Source organism: Perognathus longimembris, chromosome 18, assembly GCF_023159225.1.
Source record: "Perognathus longimembris pacificus isolate PPM17 chromosome 18, ASM2315922v1, whole genome shotgun sequence".
Taxonomy (NCBI): Eukaryota; Metazoa; Chordata; class Mammalia; order Rodentia; family Heteromyidae; genus Perognathus; species Perognathus longimembris.
In genome coordinates, this window is record NC_063178.1 from 15,131,403 (window position 1) to 15,153,801 (window position 22,399).

General features: G+C 51.1%; 1 pseudogene; it reads left to right on the forward strand.

Annotated features, from left to right (window-relative positions):
* Positions 1-19,583: 19,583 nt before the first annotated feature.
* LOC125366873 lies at positions 19,584-20,090 on the forward strand (annotated as a pseudogene).
* Positions 20,091-22,399: the final 2,309 nt, after the last annotated feature.

Here is a 22,399-nt window from a genome sequence, read left to right on the forward strand (position 1 = left end):
AGTTGTCAAAACAACTGCTATGAATATGTTGAGGCTATGTTGTCTAAAATAATTTATAAAATAACTCACTTGATCCTTTTCATGGCCTGCTTTTCCTGAAGAGCACAAAAATACATGTCTAGAGTACCTCCCAGACATTTAAAAAATATTATTACTTGTATCTTGGAAACTTACCTAAAATACTTAAATTCCATATTGTAAGGAAACTACCTGGGAAGTGACTGTTGCTCATGGCATGTGCCATCCAACACAGAAGGCCTTACCTGTGCAGGCAAAGGCACTTTCCCTTTCCTATTTCTCACTGTTTGTGTTTCTGTTTGATAAAGACACACCTCATGGAGAGCTCAGGCCACAGCATACACAGCGTTGTATATATTGTAACTGTGTCCAGTCATAGTCATGTGAAAAATGTGCCGAGGCAACCAATCCAAGGAAGCATCATGAGGACAGTTCTCCCATGTTACACAGTCAGACCCGGAATCTGACCAATTAAAAGAGAAGATCCACAGCCAAGCAAGGAAAAAGTCTTCAGAGTATTTGCAAGGGTTAACTGACTTGACAACATCTGTGAATCCAGAAACATCTGGATGATGGTGTAAAAAAATGAGAGGTACATGTAATGAACCTAGCATGAAATATCTCCTCCTCATGGTAAAGTCCAACTGTGTGTTCAAGATTCAAATTTTTCCTTTTATTAAAAAGTGCTCAATATACCTCATCATACCTAGTAAGAGTTCATTATCACCATGTATGATAAGGACATTTGCTGAAGATTTATTCATGCTTTTATAAAGTGCTATGACTTTAAAAACATATGCCAGGCCAGAGGTTGGAATTGCCAGCTCAAAATCTATACAAATTCTAATCTTCGCCATCTCCTCTTTCAGTTCAGGAAGAATCCACAAACCATTCTCTTCTTGTGAGGTAAACAGTCCCACCCAATTCCAACTGAAATTAAGGAGTATGGAAATTATGGCACTTGCTATGGATGTGTCTTTTGAGGATGGTGTGTAGGCCCAGATGTGGAGGCTGAGGAGGATGTGGAGGCCCGGATGTGGAGGCTGGGCATGATGTGAAGGTCTGGATGTGGAGGCTGGGGATGATATGGAGGCCTGGATATAGAGGCTGGGATATAGAGACCCGGATGTGGAAGCTGAGCACGATGTGGAGGCCCAGATGTGGAGGCTGAGCATGATGTGGAGGCCTGGATGTGGAGGCCGAGGATGATGTGGAGTCCTGGATGATGTGGAGTCCGGGATATGCAGGCCAAGGAGAATGCAGAGGCTTGGATTACTCAGCAAACATCCGGGTTACTGGGGAGCTACCTAGGGTTCGCAGACATCCAGATTACTCGGGGAACTAGCTATGAGTCTCCGACATCCAGGTACCTCGGCGGGCATCCAGGTTACTCAGCGGACATCCGGGTTACTCGGGAAGCTGCCATGGGTCCTGGACATCCCGGGAATGTGGCGGACATCCAGGGTACTCGGGGTGCTAGCTATGGGACCCAGACATCCAGGATACCCTGCATATGTCCTGATACCGTGGCTGACATCCAGGTTACTCAGGAGTTAGCAAGGGGTCCCGGACGTCTGGGTTACTCAGTGGACATCCAGGTACAGCAGGACATCCGGGTTACTTGGGAGCTACCTAGGGGTCACGGACATCCAGGTTACCCAGGGAGCCGCTATGGGTTCTGGACTTCTGGGTACTGTGGCGGACATCGGGGTTAGTCGGGAGCTAGCTAGGGGTCCCGGACCTCCGGGGTACTTGTGATATTTTGGTAACTCTCGGAGCTGCTATTACTCCCTACATCCAGGTCACTTGGAGAGGTGCTATAGGCTGCAGACATCCTGGTTACTCAGGGAGCTGCTGCTATGGGTTCCCGACATCCGGGGTACTCAGGACATCCATACTTGGTGATTTGTTGCTATTGATTCCGGACATCCCGGTTACTAGGGGTATTGCTATTGGCTCCAGACCTCAGGTTACTCAGGACATCCTGGTTACTCAGGGAGCTGCTATGGCTTCCAGACATCTGGTTTACTTGGAGAGCTGCTGTTATTGGCTGCGGACATCAGGGTCACTAGGGGCTGACATCCGGGTTGCTTGCTCACCTTGCAGGTCCCTATAGGTCACGTGCTAGTCCCTGGTGCCTGTCACGGGGGGAGGGGGGGGGCGGAACAGAGGCACACCTGGGTGCCCCGGCCTCTATATCCAGGCCTCTGCATTCTCCTTGGCCTGCATATCTGGGCCTCCACATCATCCTCAGCCTCCACATCCAGGCCTCCACATCATGCTCAGCCTCCACATCTGGGATGCCTAGCTTGCTCCCCATGGTTCCCGAATGTCCACCGAGTTCCCCGGATGTCCGGGACCCATAGCTAACTCCTCGCAGTTGCCAGATGTCCACCGCATTACCTGGATGTCCTGCCCCCTCCCCATCCCGGAAGGAAGTGCAGTGGCGCTCACTGTCTCCCTGATCATCTCAGTGGTGGTCTTGGCGCTGCTGGGTGCCACGTTAGCTACTTCCCATTCCGGAGCAGCAGTTTCTGCTTGCACAGTGGCGTGGGCAGTGAGTCCCTCCCTGGCGTGAGGTCTTTCCACTTCTGGCCCTGCCCCCTTGGTGTGGTCCTTGGCCACTGTTGCTTCTCCTTCTCTCTCCGCAGGCTCCAAGGTGGCATGAGGCCAGCGCAGCCTGAAAGCTGGATGGAGAAGGAGAAAAACATGCAAATAAAGTGAATGGCACCATTCATGGCGATGTTGCAGTCCCTGTGCACATGTGCAGGGCTCGGGCAGGGCACCCCCGCATGAGCATACGCAGTGTATGGGCAGTCCACTATGGCGCAGGCTCATTAGGCTTCCAGGTACCTATCGTGTGCATGTGTAGGGCACATCCAAGACCCAATCTGCACATAAGTTGTGGACTTCCAGGCACCCATCCCACAAGTGTACAGTGCAGGTCTAGGCACCCATCCTTCACATAAGCAGTGTGTGTGCAGTCAACCATGACGCAAATGCGCAGGGAAGGTCCAGGCTCCCATCCCACACATGTGCACTGCTCGGATGGGCACGTAACTCGCACATGAGCAGTGTATATCTGACCTCCAATCCCGCACATGTGCAGTGGACTTCCAGGCACCCATCCCGCGCATGTGAAGTGCACTCCAGGCACCCATCTTGCCCCTCACTCCTGGCAAAGAAGCCCGGGAAACCTGAGACTGAAAAGGGGCGGGGCTTTGGCCTGAGTGATGGTGCTTGCATCCATCCATGGACTGGAGGGTGGGGCCTCAAGGTGATGGACAGCCCGGGCATCCCTACACCGTCAACAGGGTGGGGCCTCAGCCTGAGTGACAGCCCAAGCGTCCATACATGGGCTGCTGGGCAGGGTCCCGCTCCTTCCGTCCATCCACGAAGGGGGCGGGCCTTAAAGCTGACAGGCAGCCGGGTCCTTCCACCTCACCATAAGTAGGGACTCATCAGAAATTACACAGGGGGAAGAGCTGATTGTCAGATGATTTGGGGAGGCAAAACCTCCCTACCAGAAGTGCTACCAGAAGTGCTGTCCTTGGGGGCGGGACCAAGGGCTTATCCTAGCTACCCAGCAAAAGTGGGAGGCATTGGGGGTGGGAGGAATTCTGTATCCTGGATGCCAATTGGAAGTCACAGTCACTGGGGGAGGGAAGGGTCCTGAACCTTGGATACCAAGCGGAAGTGGCAGTTGTTGGGGGCTGAAAGGGGCCTTTGCATTGGGGGCGGGTGGAAGCCTGTATCCTGGATACCAACTGGAAGAGGCCAGGCTGGATATGGAGAGGCCTACCAGTTGCCTGGAGACTCATGGAGTGTGACAAGATGGGGGAGGCGGGACCAGCTCCATATCCTAGAGACTCATCCTGAAGTGGCTGGTGGCCTGTCAGAAGTGTGGAATGGGTAGGGCGGATGGGATGAACATGGTCTCCTGGCCATCCACCGGAAGTGGACTGTTGGGGGGGCAGGATCCGGGTTGCAGGCTGGGAGTGCAACCCTGAGTTCCAGGCCCTGAGGCCCAGCCTGGGAGTTCGAGGCCCAGGCTGCGGGTTCAAGGCCCAGGCTCTAAGGCCCAGCCTGTGGGTTCAAGGCCCAGGCTCTCGGTTCGAGGCCCAGGCTCAGAGACCCAGCCTGGGGTTTCTAGGCCTGTACTGGGGGTTTGAGGCCCAGGCCCTGAGGCTCAGGTCCTGTGGCTCAGGCTGCGGGTTCAAGACCCAGGCCCTGAAGCCCAGCTGTGTGGGTTCAAGGCCCAGGCTCTGAGGCCCAGCCTGGGGGTTCAAGGTCCCTGCTGGGGGTTTGAGGCCCAGGCCCTGAGCCCAGGCTGGGGGTTCGAAGCCCAGGCCTGGGAACCAAAAACCAACAGCACAGGAGGGGAAGTGGAGGCACAGGTCCACCAGGGACACCGAGGCCTTGATGGAAGGAAATATGGGGACAGGGCAGGGTGCTCCTACAGGCTGCACCCCTGTGGGGGTTGGAGGCAGTTTTGGGGTGCTGGTCACTTGGTGATCTCAGGATGGGTGTGGGGTTCTGTGGGGTGCTGGTGACTGGGTGACCTCGGGGTGAGGGTGTGTGGATCTTTCCAGAAGCCCAGGGACGACACAGGGGTCTCCAGGGAGAGTTTGGAGCCAGGGATACCCCTTTCACCCCTCCTGGGTGACCCTCGACCCCTGACCCTCCCTCCCCCCAACACATAGTGGTCATGCGGGTCGCACACACAAAATGAAGTCGGGCAAGAGGAGGAGGAGAAGGAGGCAGCCCAGCCAGTCCTGCTGGGCATTTGGTTTGGGGCCCAGGGTATGCGGGAAGGCGATGGGGGGCATCCATCTCTCTGTCTGTCTACCTCTCTGCCTTTCTGTCTGTCTGTGTCTGTCTGTCTGTCTCCCTGTCTCCTTGTCCATCTGTCTGTCAGTCTGTGTCTGTCTGTCTCCCTCTCTGGCTGTGTGTCTGTCTGTCCACTTCTCGGTTTATGTCTCTGTCTGTCTCTCTATTTGTCTTCCATCCATCTGGCTGTGTCTATGTGTCCACCTGTCTGTCTGTGTCTGTCTTTGTGTCTGTGTATGAGTGTGTCCATCTCCCTGTCTCCCTGTCTCCCTGCCTGTCTGTTTCCATCTGTCTCCATGTCTTTGTGTTTTCCTGTCTCCTTGTCTGTCTACCTGTGTGCCTGTCTATGTGTCTGTCTATGTGTCTGTCGGCCACTGTGTCGATGTGTCCGTCTGCCTGTCTCGTCTGTCTATGTATCTGTCTCTTTGTCTCCCTCCCAGTCTGTCTGTACATCTCCCCATCTGTCTACGTGTCTGTCTCCCTGCCTGTCTGTCCATCTGTCCCCATCTCCAGTCCTACTCCTCCCCCACTAGGTATCGGGGGTTCCTCACGCCTGGGATTTCAGGGGCTCTGAGGTGGAGGACAGGGTCAATTGGAGGTCTGTGAGTCCCAGGCCTTGAGTTCAAGGCCCAAGCCCCCAGCTTGAGGCCCAGCTCCACAGTTCCAGGCCCAGGCCCCCTACCCCAGTTCAAGGCCCAGGCCCCCAGTATGAGGCTGAGGCCCCAAGTTCAAGGCCCGGGTCCCCAATTCTAGGATTAGGCCCCCAGTTCAAAGCCCAGGCCCCAGTTCCAGGCCCAGGACCCCAGTTCAAGGCCCACACCCCCAGCTTGAGGCCCAAGCCCCCAGTTCAAGGCTCAGGCTCCCAGTTCTAGGCCCGAGCTACCAGTTTGAGGTCCAGGATCCAAGTTCAAGGTCCAGGCCCCAAGTTCAAAGCCCAGGCACCCAGTTGAAGTACCAGGTCCCCAGTTCCAGGCCCAGGCTCCCAGTTCAAGGCCCAGGTCCACAGTTCTACACTTAAGCCCCCAGTTCAAGGCCCAAGCTTTGAGTTCCAGGCCCAGGGCCCCAGTTCAAGGCTCAAGCTTTGAGTTCAAGGCCCAGGCCCCCAGTTCAAGGCCTGAGCTTTGAGTTCAAGGCTTAGGACCCCAGTTGAAGGCCCAGGCCCCATGTTGAAGGCCCAAGCCCCCAGCTTGAGGCCCAGATCCACAGTTCCAGGCCCAGGCCCCCACCCGAGTTCCAGGCCCAAGCCCCCAGTTTGAAGCTGAGGCCCCAAGTTCAAGGCCCAGGTCCCCAGTTCTAGGATTAGGCCCCCAGTTAGAGGCCAGGCCCCCAGCTCCAGGCCCAGGCCCCCAGTTCAAGGCCCGGTCCCCAGTTCTAGGCTTAAGCCCCCAGTTCCAGCCCCAGGCCCCCAATTCAAGGCCCAACCTTTGAGTTCAAGGCCCAGGCCTCCAGTTCAAGGCCTGAGCTTTGAGTTCAAGGCCCAGGACCCCAGTTCAAGGCCCAAGTTTTGAATTTGAGGCTCAGGCCACCAGTTTGAGGCCCAGGATCTGAGTTCAAGGCCCAGGTCCCCAGTTCAAGGCTCAGGCCCCCAGTTCAAGATCCAGGTCCCAGTTGAAGGCTTAGGCCCCCAGTTGAAGGCTTAGGCCCCTAGTTTAAGGCAAAGGCCCCCAGTTTGAGGCCCAGGCCTCCAGTTCAATGTCCAGGCCCTCAGTTCAAGGCCCAGGCCCTGAGTTCTAGGCTCAGGCCCCCAATTCTGGGCCCAGGCTACCAGTTTGAGGCCCAAGATCTGAGTGCAAGGCCCAGGCCCCCAGTTGAAAGCCCAGGCCCCTTGTTCAAGGCCCATGTCCCCAGTTGTAGGCTTAAGCCCCCAGTTGTAGGCCTAGGCCCCCAGTTTGAGACCCAGACCCCCAGAGTTCCAGGCCCAGGCCTCCAGTTCAAGGCCTGGGTCTCCAGGTCTGAGCCTAAGTCCCCAGTTCCAAGCCCAGGCCCCGAGTTCCAGGCCCAGGCCCCCAGTTCAAGGCTCGGGTTCCCAGTTCTAGGCTTAAGCCCCCAGTTCAAGTCCCAGGGCCCCAATTCAAGTCCCAAGCTTTGAGTTCAAGGCTCAGGCCCCCAGTTCTGGGCCCAGGCCCCCAGTTTGAGGCCCAGGATCCAAGTTCAAGGCCCAGGCCCCCAGTTGAAGGCTCAGGCCCTGAGTACAAGGCTCAGACCCCCAGTTGAAGGCATAGGCCCCCAGTTGAAGGCCCAGGCTCCATGTTTGAGTCCCACGCTCACATTTGAAGGCTTAGGTCCCCAGTTCGATGTCCAGGCCCCCAGTTGAAGGCTTAAGCCCCTAGTTTAAGGCCTCGTTCCCCAGTTCGAGGCCCAGGCCTCCAGTTCAAGGTACTGTCCCTCATTTCAAGGCCCAGGCCCCGAGTTCCAGGCCCAGGCCCCCATTTCAAGTCTTAGACTCCCAGTTCTGGGCCCAGGCCCCAGTTGAAGCCCCAGGCACTGTGTTTAAGGCCCAGGTCCCCAGTTCTAGGCTTAAGCCCCCAGTTCCAGTCCCAGGCCCCCAGTTTGAGGCCCAGGTCCCCAGTTCAAGGCCCAGGTTCTTAGGTCTAAGCTTAAGTCCCCAGTTCAAGGCCCAGGCCCCAGTTCAAGGCCCAAGCTTTGAGTTTGTTGCTTAAGCCAACAGTTTGAGGCCCAGGATCCGAATTCAAGGCCCAGGCCCCCAGTTGAAGGCCCAGGCCCAGTGTTCAAGGCCCAGGTCCCCAGTTGAAGGCTCAGGCCCCCAGTTCAAGGCCCTGTCCCCCAGTTGAAGGCTTAGGCCCCCATTTTGAGGCCCAGGCCCCTAGTTAAGGCTTAGGCCCCCAGTTTGAGACCCAGGCCCCCCGTTCCAGGCCCAGGCCCCTATTTCTAGGCTTATTCCCCCAAATCAAGGCTTAGGCTCCCAGTGCAAGGCCCAGGCTCTGAGTTCTAGGCCCAGGCTTCTCTGTTACATTGAGACAGGGCCTAGGCCTTGTTCTGTCTCCCTCCCAGGCCATGCGACCTTCATGTCTGCATTTGGCATGGGGCGTGTGAGCACTGTGGTCGGAGTCCACCCTCACCTCGGGTCCCCAGCGGGTGTGAACCTGTCCCTAGGTGTCAGCCAGGGCCGTGGCAGAGGCCATGTCCTCCTCTTCCTCCTGCATCCCCCGGGCCTGGGAAACAGAGGCAGGCTACAGGAGGGGAAGTCGAGGCAGAGGCCCAGGAAGGTTTGCCATGGTGGCCATGGGGCCCCCCTGCCTGCTGCTCCTGGTAGCTATGCTGTGCTGGGTGCCACCCAGCGTGAGTGAGGGGGTTTCGGAGTGCTGGGCACTGGGGTATCTCAGGGGGCTGGGGGCTGGGGTATGTCCCCCCTCCTCCTTCCCCTCTGTCTGGGTGACTCCTGACACCTGACCACCAGACAGAGGTCACCCAGCCCTTGGGGGGAGAAGGACTCGCACAAAAGGCAGAGTCCTGGAGCACGCTGCCTAGCCAGTCCTGGGGTGTGTGTGTGGGGGGGGAGGGGTGACGGCGAGTCAGTCTGTCTGTCTGTGGTGTCTGTGTATCTGTCTCTCTCCCTGTCTGTCTCCTTCCCTGTCTGTCTCCCTCCCTGTCTGTCTCCTTCCCTGTGTCCCTGTCTATCTGTCTGCCTGTCTATCTCCCTGTCCATCTCTCTCTCTGTCTCTCCTGTTTCTCTGTCTGCCTGTGTGTCTGTCTGTCTCTCTGTGTATCTGTCTGTCTCCCTGTCCATCTCTCTATCTTGTCTTTCATCTGTGTGTATCCCTGTCTGTCTGTCTGTGTCTGTCTGTCTCCCCATCTGTTTGTGTTTGTGTGTCTCTCTCTGTCTGATGGTCGATCTGTATCTGTGTGTCTGTCTGTGTGTCTGTCTATGTGTCTGTCTGTCTGTCTGCCCATCTCTCCCTGTGTGTCTGTCCATCTGTCTTTCTGTCTATGTGTGTGTTTGTCTCTCTGTCTGTCCATTTGGCTGTCTGTATCTCATTTGTGTGTCTCCCTGTCTGTGTGTTTTTGTCTGTCATCTGTCTCTCTACTTCTCCCCGCCCCCATCTGAGCTGACTTGGTTTCCTTAGTTTTTGGTGGTCTCAGGCCTGGCCATTCCCTGATGGCCTCTCCCTCCTCTTCCCCTTCCTCCTCCTCCCTCCCACCCCTACCACACCATCCACCCCCCCAAGCAGGCACAGGAGACTCTGACCTCGCCTACACCCTCCATGACCCTAGCAAGTGCCTCCCCTTGACCCCCACGACTCCCTATCTGGATCACACCACAGGTGGGGGTCAGTGAGGCTGGAACCCAGGGGACCCCAGATCATCCCAGCTGGGGAGGGAAGGAGGGAGGGAGGGAAGGAAGGAAAGAGGGAAGGAGGGAGGGAGAGAAAGAGGATGAGAAGGAGGGAGGAAGGGAAGATCGAGGTGGAAGGACGAGGATGATCTGTGTGTGCTCTCTCGACTTCCCCTCACTTGGGGGGTGGGAAGGGGCTTGTCCGCCCCTTCCCGGGTTGGCCCTTTATCGCTCTCATGTGGGAGCGATGGCCACAGGTAGCCTCGTCTCTCTCTCGACTTCCCCTCGCTTGGGGGGGGGGGAAGGGGCTTGTCCGCCCCTTCCCGGGTGGTCCATGATCGCTCACGAGGGAGCGATGGCCACGGGTAGCCTCGGTGGCGTGTGGTCGCAGGGTGCCCCAAAGCCGCCAAGAACGACACGGACGCATGGGCCCCTGGAGAAAGCCATTAGGGCTTCTGGTTATTCAAATGAGGAACCCCCCAGATATACCCTAAAGGCGGGCACAAGAGAGGGGCCCCTGATTGGTCCCAAGGAGCTGTCCCTTAAGTGATGTCAGACTTCCTTCTCTTCCGGTTAAAGACAGGAAGGGGAGGGACAGGCTGAGGTCAGCTGTGGCCCCTTAAAGGTGCAGCTGACCCCAACATCTGCTACTCTTTTTTTTTTTTTCTTTTTTTTTTTTTAGTAGGGGATGTTGTAAACACACATGTAGGCATAAGGCAAATGCTGACATAAGACATATATATAAATATATAGGGGGCCTCTTCCACAGAGGGAAGGGGTAGGTAAGGTGGCCGTCCATCTGGCTTTGTCCAGAGAAGCTGGAATCCTCAGCTGGTTTCTGCCAAGTGCAGGAAGTTGCAGACCATCAGCCCTCTTTTGGTGGTGAAGTAGAAGTAGGCTGGAGTTCTGGCATCCCTGGTAGTTCACAGCAGCTGATAATTTAAACATAAGTGATTAGTAAAACATTATTTTTATATATAAACATTGAAGCAAAGGTGTTAAACCTTTGCGCTTACCTTTTTTTTTTTTTAAGATATTAAGGTTGGGTGTCAAACCCTCAGCTCCTATTTCCCTGTAACGGGACTCCCTTAAACCAAACAGTAGGGAGAGAGGAGTAGAAGAAACATGGTGCAAAATTTCTTTAATTTTTGTACAAAACTGCAAGTGTTGTGCCAAGTCGCAAGACCACCCCCAAGAAGACCACCGAGATTCAGACACTCCGAAATGCAAAAGCAAGGCAAGGCTTTATTTAACGAGCTGCCAACTCGGGCCTCGTCCTACCCACCGACACAGCGGAGGTTAGGAGGAAGCCCAGAGCTGTGATTACACAGGGCTTATAAAGGCAAAGAACAAGGTTACAACAATCAGCTGTGCAAGCAAGATTAGAACACAGGTACAAATCTGATCGGCTCAGGGTTCGATTCTAAAATGGGGTTCACGTGGTAGGGCCTGACTTCAAAGTCTGGCACCTCATTTCCCCTTTTTCTTTTTGGTACCTCGGGAGCCAATCATGGCTCCATTCTGTCCATTTCAATGGCTTGCATGTCTAGGGGATGATATAGAGGTAAGGCATGGGCCAGTAGGGCCAAAAGTAGTATCCGAAAATAACTCTGGTCCATTGGTTTTAAAGGGGGGCTGATGGGTGAAGATCATCCATCTTCTGTAACTTCTTCAGGCTGACTCAGGGGCGTTGACCTCACCCAGCCAGGAACCTATAACCCTAGTCTACTTTACCAAGGGACTGCAGGATTCACCTCACTTTGGAGTGAGCTGCCAAAATAACATTAACACCAGCCAGGGTAAGTAAGGAAAGAAGGCAAAAAGAAAATTATAACAATATTCAGTCTAACTTTCTTTTCTTGAGGCGAAGGCGAAGCGGCCCAGCTGGGTGCTTGGAGACCTCCCATGTTCCATCACGGTAGTTGTCATCCAGGGCAAAGGGGTCAGCTGGCCTGGCGTGGAAGCAATGAACCCAAGTGGCGATGCCATCCAGGGTCCCCTCCACCGTGGTTAATCTATTGATTGGGGGCATTGGCAAGCTGACAGGCCTTTAACAGATCTCAATAAGGACACAACACAATCTCAGGTCTACAAGCTTTCTTTCCTAAACAGATGTATCAACTTAAAATTCTTACTGCCAGTCAGGGCTTTGAGTAAATGCAGGGGGTGAAATTTTAATCTATCCTCTCATTTAACAAACTTACCCTTACCAACCACTATCACATATGACTGGCAAATTCCTGCCCAGTAGACAGACATGGGCACTGGAAAGGCATGCTCATGAACTATTCTTCTAGGACTTCCCGGCTTTAACTTTTGAAAGGCCAACAGTAGTGACTCTAGGATCTGACACCATCTCTGCCATCCAAGCAGTGGCTTACTGCCTCTGGATGCTCCATCACTTTTGTCCCAGGAGGAGTGACTTTCGACTTGGACTCAGGGCCTGAGTGCTGTCCCTCAGCTCTCCAGCTCAAGACTAGCACCGTACCACTTTTGAGCTCCACACTACTCCGTTCCCAGCACTCTGCTGGCTGATTAGAGACAAGTCTCTCACAGGGACCTTTCTTTGCCCGGGCTGGCTTCGAACCGCAGATTCAGATCAATGAGTCTTATAAGGGGCCACTTTACTCCAATTATAAGCAACAAGGTGGTCCACACAGAAGTAGTTTTTAAGCATGCTCTCTTAACTGGAACTTATTAAGGGCCAGTATTAGATCTTGACAAACTTGTAGGAATCACCTGTGCTTCTCTGTGGGCCTGCTGGAAACTGTTACAAAAAAAAAAATGACAAAGAAGCTAGAATGGCAATTAAACATTTTGGTAGCCATAATTCTCCTTTTCTCACTTTGCGATAATTATTTAGGACAATTTTACTTCCAAATTTCTTATCTAGAAATGTATTCTTGATTTCCAAAGCCTTTTTAACACTAACACAACACTTTAGCTTTTATCTGCATCGGAAAAACTGAAGCTCACAGGCAATCTGAAACCAGGTGCCACCCTTTGCTTACGGGCTGCTTGTTTCAAAAGAGCCTCTTTTTTTTTTTTATCTTCAGTCCCAGTTACTGCATGGCATGAAGACCTTTGAATTTAAACTTAGTTTTGCATCATACTGCAGTCTTGAACATGCTCACACTCACACATGCACACACACATACATTTTCAAAAGATCTTAAAGCGCGCTGAATAAGCATCGGCCGTACATTTTAAGACAAAAACCTTTAACAAATGATTTTAGCATTCTCCAGCCTCATTTTCCAGGGCTTGATAGTTTTAGCAAAACATTTTTAGTCTTAGTAAAACATTTTAGCGCACCAAACAATTTTCTGCTTAAGAAGGCTGGGTGGGGGTCCCCTTAGAGTTCTTTCTGTGGACACTCACACTCTGATTGTGAACCATCGCCTGTACATCTTTCCAATGAGCTATGCAGGTTTGACACAAAAGAGACTGTTAGACTTACAAACAACACAGAGATGACAGTGCAGCATGGTGAGGTCACTCCCTGCCACCTGTGGGTGGCTTGGGCTGGCCCTACATCCATCCCGTCGGCGGCTGCGGGTCAGGACTTGGACTTGGGGCTGATGCGTCCGTGTCCTGGGCTGTCGGCGCCAGCAAGTTGACTGGGCAGGACCCTCTGGAGCGGAGGGCACAGCTGAAACATTTTCCTCAGAGTCCTCCTCTTGTAGAGTTAACTGGGGTGGGGAGTATGGAGCGGGAAACATTTCCTCCTCCGTGCTTCCTCCCTATGTCAAAGCTCCCTCAATTTCCTCAAAGGTGGACCATTCTGACTTGCACAGGGTGATCCACTTTTCCTTCTTAAGGGCCACACCTTGGTTCTGAGCTATCTCCTTCTCCCTCCAGTGAGCTAGGATCAAGTCTAGGGGGCTAGATGGAGGTCCTCAAGATAATACAAAAGGAGGAAAACACACAGGCCTAAGAAAAGCTACGAGTTGGAGATCTCCCAAGCTGGCCCACAACCTCCTACAAGGGTGCAGAAGGAATGGACCCGAGTTGGCCCACAACCTCCTGCAAGAAGGAGTGGACCCGATTTGGCCCACAACCTCCAGCCAGATAAGCAGAAGGAGCAGACCCAAGTACAAGGTGGGCGGGTTGAGTCTCGTTTAGGAGGCCCTCCTGGTCAGTTCCGGCCAAAAACCAAACTGACTCGCACCCTACAAGTATAAGCAAAAGCAAAACAGACAAATTACAGGACAAGACAAATGAACAGCGCTGTTTTCTTACCTTCGGAGTCTGGGATCTCGGGGTCTCTGGGGCTATCCCGGACGAGCCCCCAAATGTTGTGCCAAGTCGCAAGACCACCCCCAAGAAGACCACCGAGATTCAGACACTCCGAAATGCAAAAGCAAGGCAAGGCTTTATTTAACGAGCTGCCAACTCGGGCCTCGTCCTACCCACCGACACAGCGGAGGTTAGGAGGAAGCCCAGAGCTGTGATTACACAGGGCTTATAAAGGCAAAGAACAAGGTTACAACAATCAGCTGTGCAAGCAAGATTAGAACACAGGTACAAATCTGATCGGCTCAGGGTTCGATTCTAAAATGGGGTTCACGTGGTGGGGCCTGACTTCAAAGTCTGGCACCTCAGTTTGAGGCATAGCCTTACCAAAGCCACTTGAGGAAGGGCCCAAAGGAGCAAACAGTAGAGGCAGGCCATGCTTCTCCACACACATTCACAAGCACCCCATACCCATGCCATGGGCCCCACCTGCCAGGAAGCTCGGCTTACTTAGCTCTGCTTGTCTTCTGGAGTTGCCTTGGTGGACCTGGGTCCAGCCTTTTCCACACACAAGCAGCATCTGCACACGCAGTCCTCCAGGATTCCCCACACAGAAAAGCGGCTGATGCCTGATAGGACAGGTGTACGAAGGCCAACCCACCAGCAAACCACAGTGAGCCTGACCAGCTTTGTAGGCCTGACCCAACTAGAGGATCCTCAGAGAAAGGAGCTCTTCCTAGCCTCCTGGCATGTCTGTTTGTTCAGGCAGAAGGAACCTAAACCAGTCCAGCACCCAAGCCACACCCCTTGACCTCTCACTTCCTCCCCTTGCCCCTCCCTTCTCCTTCCACGTTGCCCCATAAGCCCAGTCCTTTCACTTCTCATTTCCTTGCCCTCACCCCTCCCCTCTCCTGCAGTGATGACCCACAAGCCTCACCCCTGCACCTCAGGCACACCTCCTCTACCCACTTTCACAGCCAGCCTCAACCATTGCCTGGGCCTGCCAAGACTGAAAACCACAGCTAAAAGGATCAGCACTGAAGAAGCCAGCTCCGGAGGCCTGCTTTGAGGCCTAGCCTCAACCAAAGCCACTTCAGGAAGGGCACAAACAAGCAAACAGGAAGGAGAGGCCGCACTCCTCCTCACACTTTCACACCCACCCCACAACCGTGGCCTGGGCCTGCCAAGACTAAAAGCACCAGATAAAATCTCTGCACTGACTCGAAGCCGGCTCCAGAGGCCTGGTTTGAGGCCTAGCCTCACCGAAGCCACTTCAGGAAGGACACAAACAAGTACACAGGAGGGGCAGGCCACGATTCTCCACACACTCTCACACCCACCCAACAACCATGGCCTGGGCCTGCCAAGACTAAAAGCACCAACTAAAAGCTCGGCACTGACTCAAGGCCGGCTCCAGAGGCCTGGTTTTAGGCCTAGCCACACCAAAGCCACATCAGGAAGGGCACAAGGAAGCGGGAGAGGCAGGCCATGCTTCTCCACACACTTTCACAGCTTCCCACACCCATGCCCTGAGCCCCACTGCCACATAGCTCTACTTGTCTTCCAGAGTTGCCTCAGAGTCAGCTTGGTGCACCTGGGTCAGGCCTTCACCACACACAAGCCGCATCTGCGAATGGTCAGTGTTCCTCCAGGTTTCCCCACACAAACAAGTGTATGGTGTCTGATAGGACAGGTGTACAGAGGCCCAGACCCACCACCAAACCACAGTGAGCCTGACAGCTTTGTAGCCCCAAACCCAAAGATGGGGGCTACTGGCAGGACTACTAGTCCCAGGCAGAACCGAAATAAATCAGTCCACTGCCAAGGCCACGGCCCTTACTTCTCACTTCCTCCTGCTTTCTCTGCCCCTCTTGTGCTGTAAGGCCCCATAAGTCCTGCCCCTGCACCTCTAGCTTCCTTGCCCTTGCCCCTCCCCTCTCTAGCTGTGATGGCCATAAGCTCCAGCCCTGCACCTCTAGCTTCCTGGCTCTTGCCATGCCTCTCTTGTGCTCTGACACCCCATAAGCCTCGACCCTGCACCTCTAGCTTCCTGAGGCCCCACCTGCGGACCTGCTGCCCTGCCTGCCTAGCAGAAGAAGGCCTTTGCTCCAACCCAGGGCCTGGTGCAGGACACTCCACAAGCCTTCAGGGTCTCTCCTGCACCTAGAACTATCAACCCACTGGCACAAGCAGGCTTAAGGGGACACCTGCTAGGGACAGCGGCTAGGGGCATCACATGGCCACTTCCATTCATCCCAGATTACTGTCACAATCAGACTTGGCAGATAAGGGGGCCAGGGGAGGGAGAACAGAGAGAAGGACAGACAAGACCAGAGAGCAAAACAAAACAAGAATAAACAGGCTGGGTTTTTATTGATGTTTACTTATTATTCCGTTTTCCAGGTAGAAGGGGGAAATACCTTTGTTATCACATGGGTCTCTGTTAGACCTTTACAGCAATCTACTTGGTGAAGGATGAATTTAAATTAAAACATTCAAACTTCTCCTGACTTCATCAACCAGTATTTCCTTCAAAAATTTAAAGCGGGGAGGCAGGGAAACAGTCATGGAAAACAATGCCCAGGAATTCATAGGCAACAAGTGCTATCTTCACAAAAAGCTTCCATCCAACATTAGTTTATTTGTAGCTTCATGCTCCCTCATAAACTACAAAAACGAATTAATAACCTGTACTCTCCCTCTCCCTCCCTGCCGTCTTCCTTCCCTCACTCTGACCTCATCCCTGCTTGCCCAAATAATACTCTAGAAACAGGGTAAAGAGATCTTTAAAGATGAAATTCATGCTGGAAAACACAGAGACAAAAGAACACACACACACACACAGACAAAATGAAGCCAGAATATGGGCTGAAACTCAAGCAGTGCAGCACAATCTTCAGTAGAAAAGCTAAAGAACAGCACCCAAGTCCTAAATTCAATCCCTATTAACAGTGCGCACACACAAACACACAAACACACACACACACACAACTAAGGAAAAAAACACTGTTCCACACACATACATGTCACACCTGTCATTTCCCAAGTAAACAGCAGAGGGCGCCCTAGCACTTGGGACAGCACCACAGAGCCCAACTCTGACTATGTATGGACAATTTCCATAGGTTCCTACTGATATTCTCTTGGGTGCCTTCTCACTGAAGCACTGAGGGAGTCAATGAGCATAGGGCAGAGTCCAACTATTAGAGAAATACCTAAAGGTAGAACGAATGGGTCACAGCATAAGATATCTGTTTTTGAGCCTGATAGGGTGGAAAATGCAGTTAACCCCAACAGTTGGGAAGCTGAGGCCGAAGACTACAAGTTCAAGACCGGCCTGGTCTATTGCAGCAATACAACGTCTGGAGAAAGAAAAAAGAGAAGGGGAGGAGAGAAGAGAGGGAAAGGGGAGAGGAGAGAGCCACTGTTTTCTTCAGCATACTAATTCATAAAAGCGGCTGGTCTAGAAGAATCCAACATCAACTGTATTCTGCATGGTAACATTCCAACACTTACTAAAATAAAGCCAATCCTAGAAATAATGAACCACTAAAAATGTCCCTAAGAATCACCATCATCAACACAAGGGATTTGAACATATGAATCAGAAAAAGAATAAACAGTCAACGTGTGCCACTGTTGAAAAATCAAGGACATACAATTTATGGAGATTCAACAGTTAGTTGCATCTCCTTCCCTGTTCACATGTTTGGACCATGTGTCTCTCAGGTTATTCAGTGGTCTGTTCTTTTGCTGTTGTCCATAGCGGGCTGTCCTTGAGCCAGTGCCACTTCTGGTTTTCTGGCATTTAACTGGAGATAAGGGTCTCAAGCACGTTCCTGCCTGGGCTGGCTTTGAGCCATGATCCTCAGATCTCAGCCTCCTGAGTAGCAAGGATTACTGGTGTGAGCCACTGGTGCCTGGCTCTATTCTTGATTTATTGACACTCTTAGGAATTAATTTTTGCAGCTTAGATTTGGATTCTTAGGAGGTTGATACTGATTTCCTTTAAAAGATTTCAATTTATCAAGACTTTCTGTTCAAGACTTGTGGATTTTCTGTCACCCCTGATAACACCTACTAATCTCCAGGGTTCAGTCTTATCCAGCCCAAGCATCATGGTGGCCTTTCCAGCCTGAGTCTACAGTGCTCAGTGCATGCCTGGGACACCCCATTCTACCATCAGACAACCCTCGTGTTGCTCAAGGGAGGTCCCTGCTTCTGTTGCTTCAAAGGCGACAGCGTCTGATCCTCAGATGTGCCTAAAGTGTCATCTCAAAACCCCAGACTCAGGCTGAGAATGTGGCTTAGTGGTAGAGTGCTTGCCTAGCACGCATGAAGCCTTGAGTTCGACTCCTCAGTACCACATAAACAGAAAAGCCCAGAAATGGTGCTGTGGTTAAAGTGGTAGAGTGCTACCATGAAGCAAAAAGAAGCTCAGGGACAGCTCCCAGGCCAAGTTCAAGTACCAGGAGTAAATAGCCAGTCCTCATGGCATCCTTTATGGCTAAAATGTATGTTTTGCCAAGTCTCATTCTGCATCCTGCCTCATAGCAGCAATAGAGGCCCCAAGTATCTGTGTGGCTACTTAGGTGGAATTCATGTCTGAAACTGCGCACAAATGAGCATAAGGAATAGCTCCCAGGGTTTGAGAGGCCATTTGCCTGGTGACACCATGGCACTACTTTGGCATAGTTTTCAAATCCCTCCATCGCCCAGTACTACCTTGCAGCACGGACAGCCAGGGTCTGGATGCTTCAGTCCCAGTGACACTGATTGCTGAGCTCCTAAATTAAACGCAGTGGCCATCTTTTCATACCAGGTCCTTGTTACCTTCTCCCTGATGCCTCCTCATATGATTGTGATTCAATGATTAGAGGGTCTTAGAACGTTGACCTACAGTGATACCAAATTCAGAATGTTTTTGAATGGGTGTCACTTCTTCAGGGGAGGGAGTGTCATTCAAGCCACTTTTCTACATTGGGCCATACTTCCAGATACTACACTCAAAATTCCAAGTGTATGTTCTCCATGTTTTCTTCAGATACTAGACACATTTTACCATCAAAGTACTTACAGTCAGAAGAAATCAACAGGCACCAAAGGATGGCCATGCTGGAACTACTCCCCAGGGAAGCGGGATCCTATACAGGTGACAGGGGAAGAACAAAACAAAGTCAGACAGAAGCTCCTTACTAGAAAACTTGAATAAAACCAGTCTTAAGGAAATGACTGGGTTATATTAAAGGGGTGAGGTTCAGTGTTGAGTTGCTTGACTAGGTCGTGGGAAGCCCTGAAACACAATAAATTTCAAATTCAAAAAAATTTTAATTCCTTGGTATGCTGAACAAAATGTGTGTAAGACCTATGTAATAAAAATATTTTCCACACAGCCCCTCATCCCCTAACCCACAATCACAGAGCAGGACATGACCAAAAGCAGAACTGAATGCATAGCAAAGACTCAGAGGCTTGGGCAGAGGCCTAGGGTCACTAAAGTTGTTCTGATCAGCACCAACCTACCAAGCAGTAAAAGATAAGCTGCCCTTACTCACACATGCCTTCACCTCCTTCTCCAGGACCCAGGATGGATATGAAAGTATAAATGAAAACTTGATGCAGACTTGAACAGAGGCCAGGGGCCTGGGAAAGGCATGAGTTCACCAGAGCAGGTTCTAATGGGAGCCATCCACTATGTACTACCTTGAGCTACAGAGCCAGAACCGCTATTCAGAATTGCAAGCTTCCAGGCTTTACACATTTTATTGTGACACTCTGTGCACTCAGTGCATTTTCTCTTCAAAATGCCTACAAAGGCTGGAAATCATGGAAACCAAAGGCAGCATAAAAACAACCAGGGCTAAGAGCTGAGGTACTTGCCTAGCTTGTGGAAGGCCCTGGAACACAATACCACTGGAACTCACAAAAAAGAAAGTGAAATACTTTTGCATGCCTAATAAAATGTGGCTCACTCCTGTCATCGTAGCTACTCAGGAGGCTGAGACCAGAGGATCCAGGTTCAAAGCCAGCTCAGGCACGAAAGTTAGTAAGACTGTTATCTCCAATGACCCACAGGAAACAGAAGTGGTGCTGTGGCTCAGACTAGTCTTCAGCTGAAGACCTTGAGGACAGAACCCAGGCACAGAGTTCACAACCCACATTCAGCAAAGAAAAAAATTTTAAATAAATAAAAGTTTAAAAATAAATGTGCAGGTGCCAGCGAACACCCAGGCAGATAGCGGTACAGAGTCCCAAATCCGTACTATTTGTGTATCTAGGTAACATTTGCTGGTCACCCATCACAGAAGCAGTTTTCAGAAAACATGTAGCTGACCAAAATGTTTCAGATAATTGGGCCATTGACAGCAGTGTTGTTTCCGACTAGAACGTGGGTCGTGCCCCAGATCCAAGAGCTATGAGCTGCCTAAGAAATCATGACATTAGCACAGCCCATAAGGCAAAACAGATCACCAAAGATGACTTTGCTACATTCGAATACATGCTGTCTATGGATGAAAGCAATCTGAGAGATTTGAAAAGAATAAGTAATCAAGTTAAAAACTGCAAAGCTAAAATTGAACTACTTGGGAACTATGATCCACAAAAACAACTCATGATTGAAGATCCCTATTATGGAAATGACTCCGACTTCGAGCTGGTCTATCAGCAGTCCCTCCGGTGTTGCAAGGCCTTCCTAGAGAAGGCACACTAGGTTAGCACTGCCCACAGCCAAGCCAACAACTCACCCACTAGTCCTGTACATAAGTGTAGAAGCTTTCCTTAGCCCCAGCCCCTGTTGTTTCTTCAGCTGACTTACTCTTAAACATAATTGTAGGTGACAATTTAGTTTTATTTAACCAAGAAGTTAAATGACTTCTCATTTTCTCCTGATTATAAAACAGTGGAACAAGGAAACAGGGAAGAACAAAACACAACCCTGTGAAGTAATAATGGCCTGAGCTCAAGAAGACCTGGACAGTGTGGTCTACTTGGCATGTTGCATGACTAGCACTGCCCAGTACACCTGCTTACCTTGTACCTTGCTGACCTGGGCTCTTATAGAGTCACAATAGCTCTACTGATAGCAGCTCCTCTGCTCTCAGAAATGTTTTAACTCAGTTTACTCGTAGAGCACACGTGTATGTTTAAGATAGAAGCAAGGAATGGTAGTGACTGTAAATCCAGCACTAGGGAGGATGAGGCAGGAGGATCATAAGTTCAAGGCCAGCCTGGGCTATAACATGCCTCAAATTACAAAAAAAACACAAAATAAGAGGAAGACTGGTGGAATAAATCTTTAGTATTCTTACTACTTGTTGCTTTGTATTTAGTTTATTTCAAGGGAGTCAGCTTATTTGTTCCAATTTGAGCCACTCTCACTTTAAGAATTGAATTCTATATTGGAAGTATACTTGTATGCAAGTAACCTTCAGTCAGTGGAGAAAATGTTTTCCATACACATGCAACTCTAGTGTCCAATCAAAATTGACCAGCCATGAAGTTTTAAAAATTGCAGAGTGCCATTAGGTTGGTGTGCAGCAATGATATGTTTGTAACTATTCTTTCATCAGCATTTAGTAACTTCCAGGCAAACAGGTACCTTTGGTGTACCATCAATTAGCTCACCTCAAATTATAAGGATATTTCAGAAAATATTTTCAAAATAAACAAATATGGAGTTATATAAGATAAAATAAATAAATAAATGTGTGTAAGACATATATGATAAAAAAATGAAAACTTTTTTTGCCAATCCTGGAGCTTGAAGTCAGGGTCTAGGCACTGTCCCTGAGCTACTTTTGCTCAAGGGTAGTACTCTACCACTTGAGCCACAGCACCACTTCCTGCTTTTTCTGTGTATATGGTACTGAGGAATCAAACGCAGGGTTTCATGAATGCTAAGGGGACATCCTACCATTAACCCACATTCCCACCCCCGAAAATCTTTCTGTGCTGGTCAGGGGCTTGAACTCAGGCATGAGCACGGGCTGGTGACATCATGGGTGGCACCTGCAGGAAGGCGTGTGCATCAGCAGCGCCTTGACCACGGACCCCAACCCCGCAAACCTCACCCCGACCCAATCCAACCGCCATGACCCAATCCAACCCCAATCCCTAACCCAGGCTCCAGGATGGACATGAAAGGAACAGAGGCCAGGGGCATGGGCAAGGCATGAGTTCTCCAGAGCAGGTTATAATCGGGGCCATCCACACTGTTCTACCTTAAGCTATAGAGCCAGAACCTCTATTCTGGATTCCAAGCTTCCAGGCTCTACACATTTTATCCAGACACTCTGTGCATTTTCTCTTCAAAATGCCTAAAAAGGCTGGAAATCATGAAAACCAAAGGTGGCATAAAAACAACCAGGGCTAAAAGAGGAGGTACTTGCCTAGCTTGTGGAAGGCCCTTAAACACAATACCACTGGAACTCACAAAAAAGTGAAATGCTTTTGTATGCCTAATAAAATGTGGCTCACTCCTGACATCCTAGCTACTCAGGAGGCTGAGACAAGAGGATCCAGGTTCAAAGCCAGCTCAGGCAAGAAAGTTCATAACACTTATCTCCAATGACCCACTAGAAAACCAGAAGTGGCGCTGTGGCTCAATTGGTAGAGCACTAGCGTTCTGCTGAGGAGCTCAAGGACAGCACCAGGCCCAGAGTTCAAGCCCCACAGCCAGCAAAAAAAAAAATATTTTAAATAAACAAAAAATAAATGTGTGTAAGAACTATAAATATGATGATAAAATGAAAATCTTTTTTTTGTTGTTGTTGTAGCTGTTTTTGCCAGTCATGGAGCTTGAACTCAAGGTCTGGGCACTGTTCCTGAGCTTCTTTTGCTGAAGGCTAATACTCTTACCACTAGAGCCACTAGAGCTACTTTTTCTGTGTATGTGGTACTGAAGAATAAAACACAGGGTTTCATGACTGTCAGGGACCGAGACCCTGACTTGAGCCTCTGGCTAGAAGCCACCATAGAAAACATGCTAAGAAACCAACCATTGATTCAGCACCACCTTGG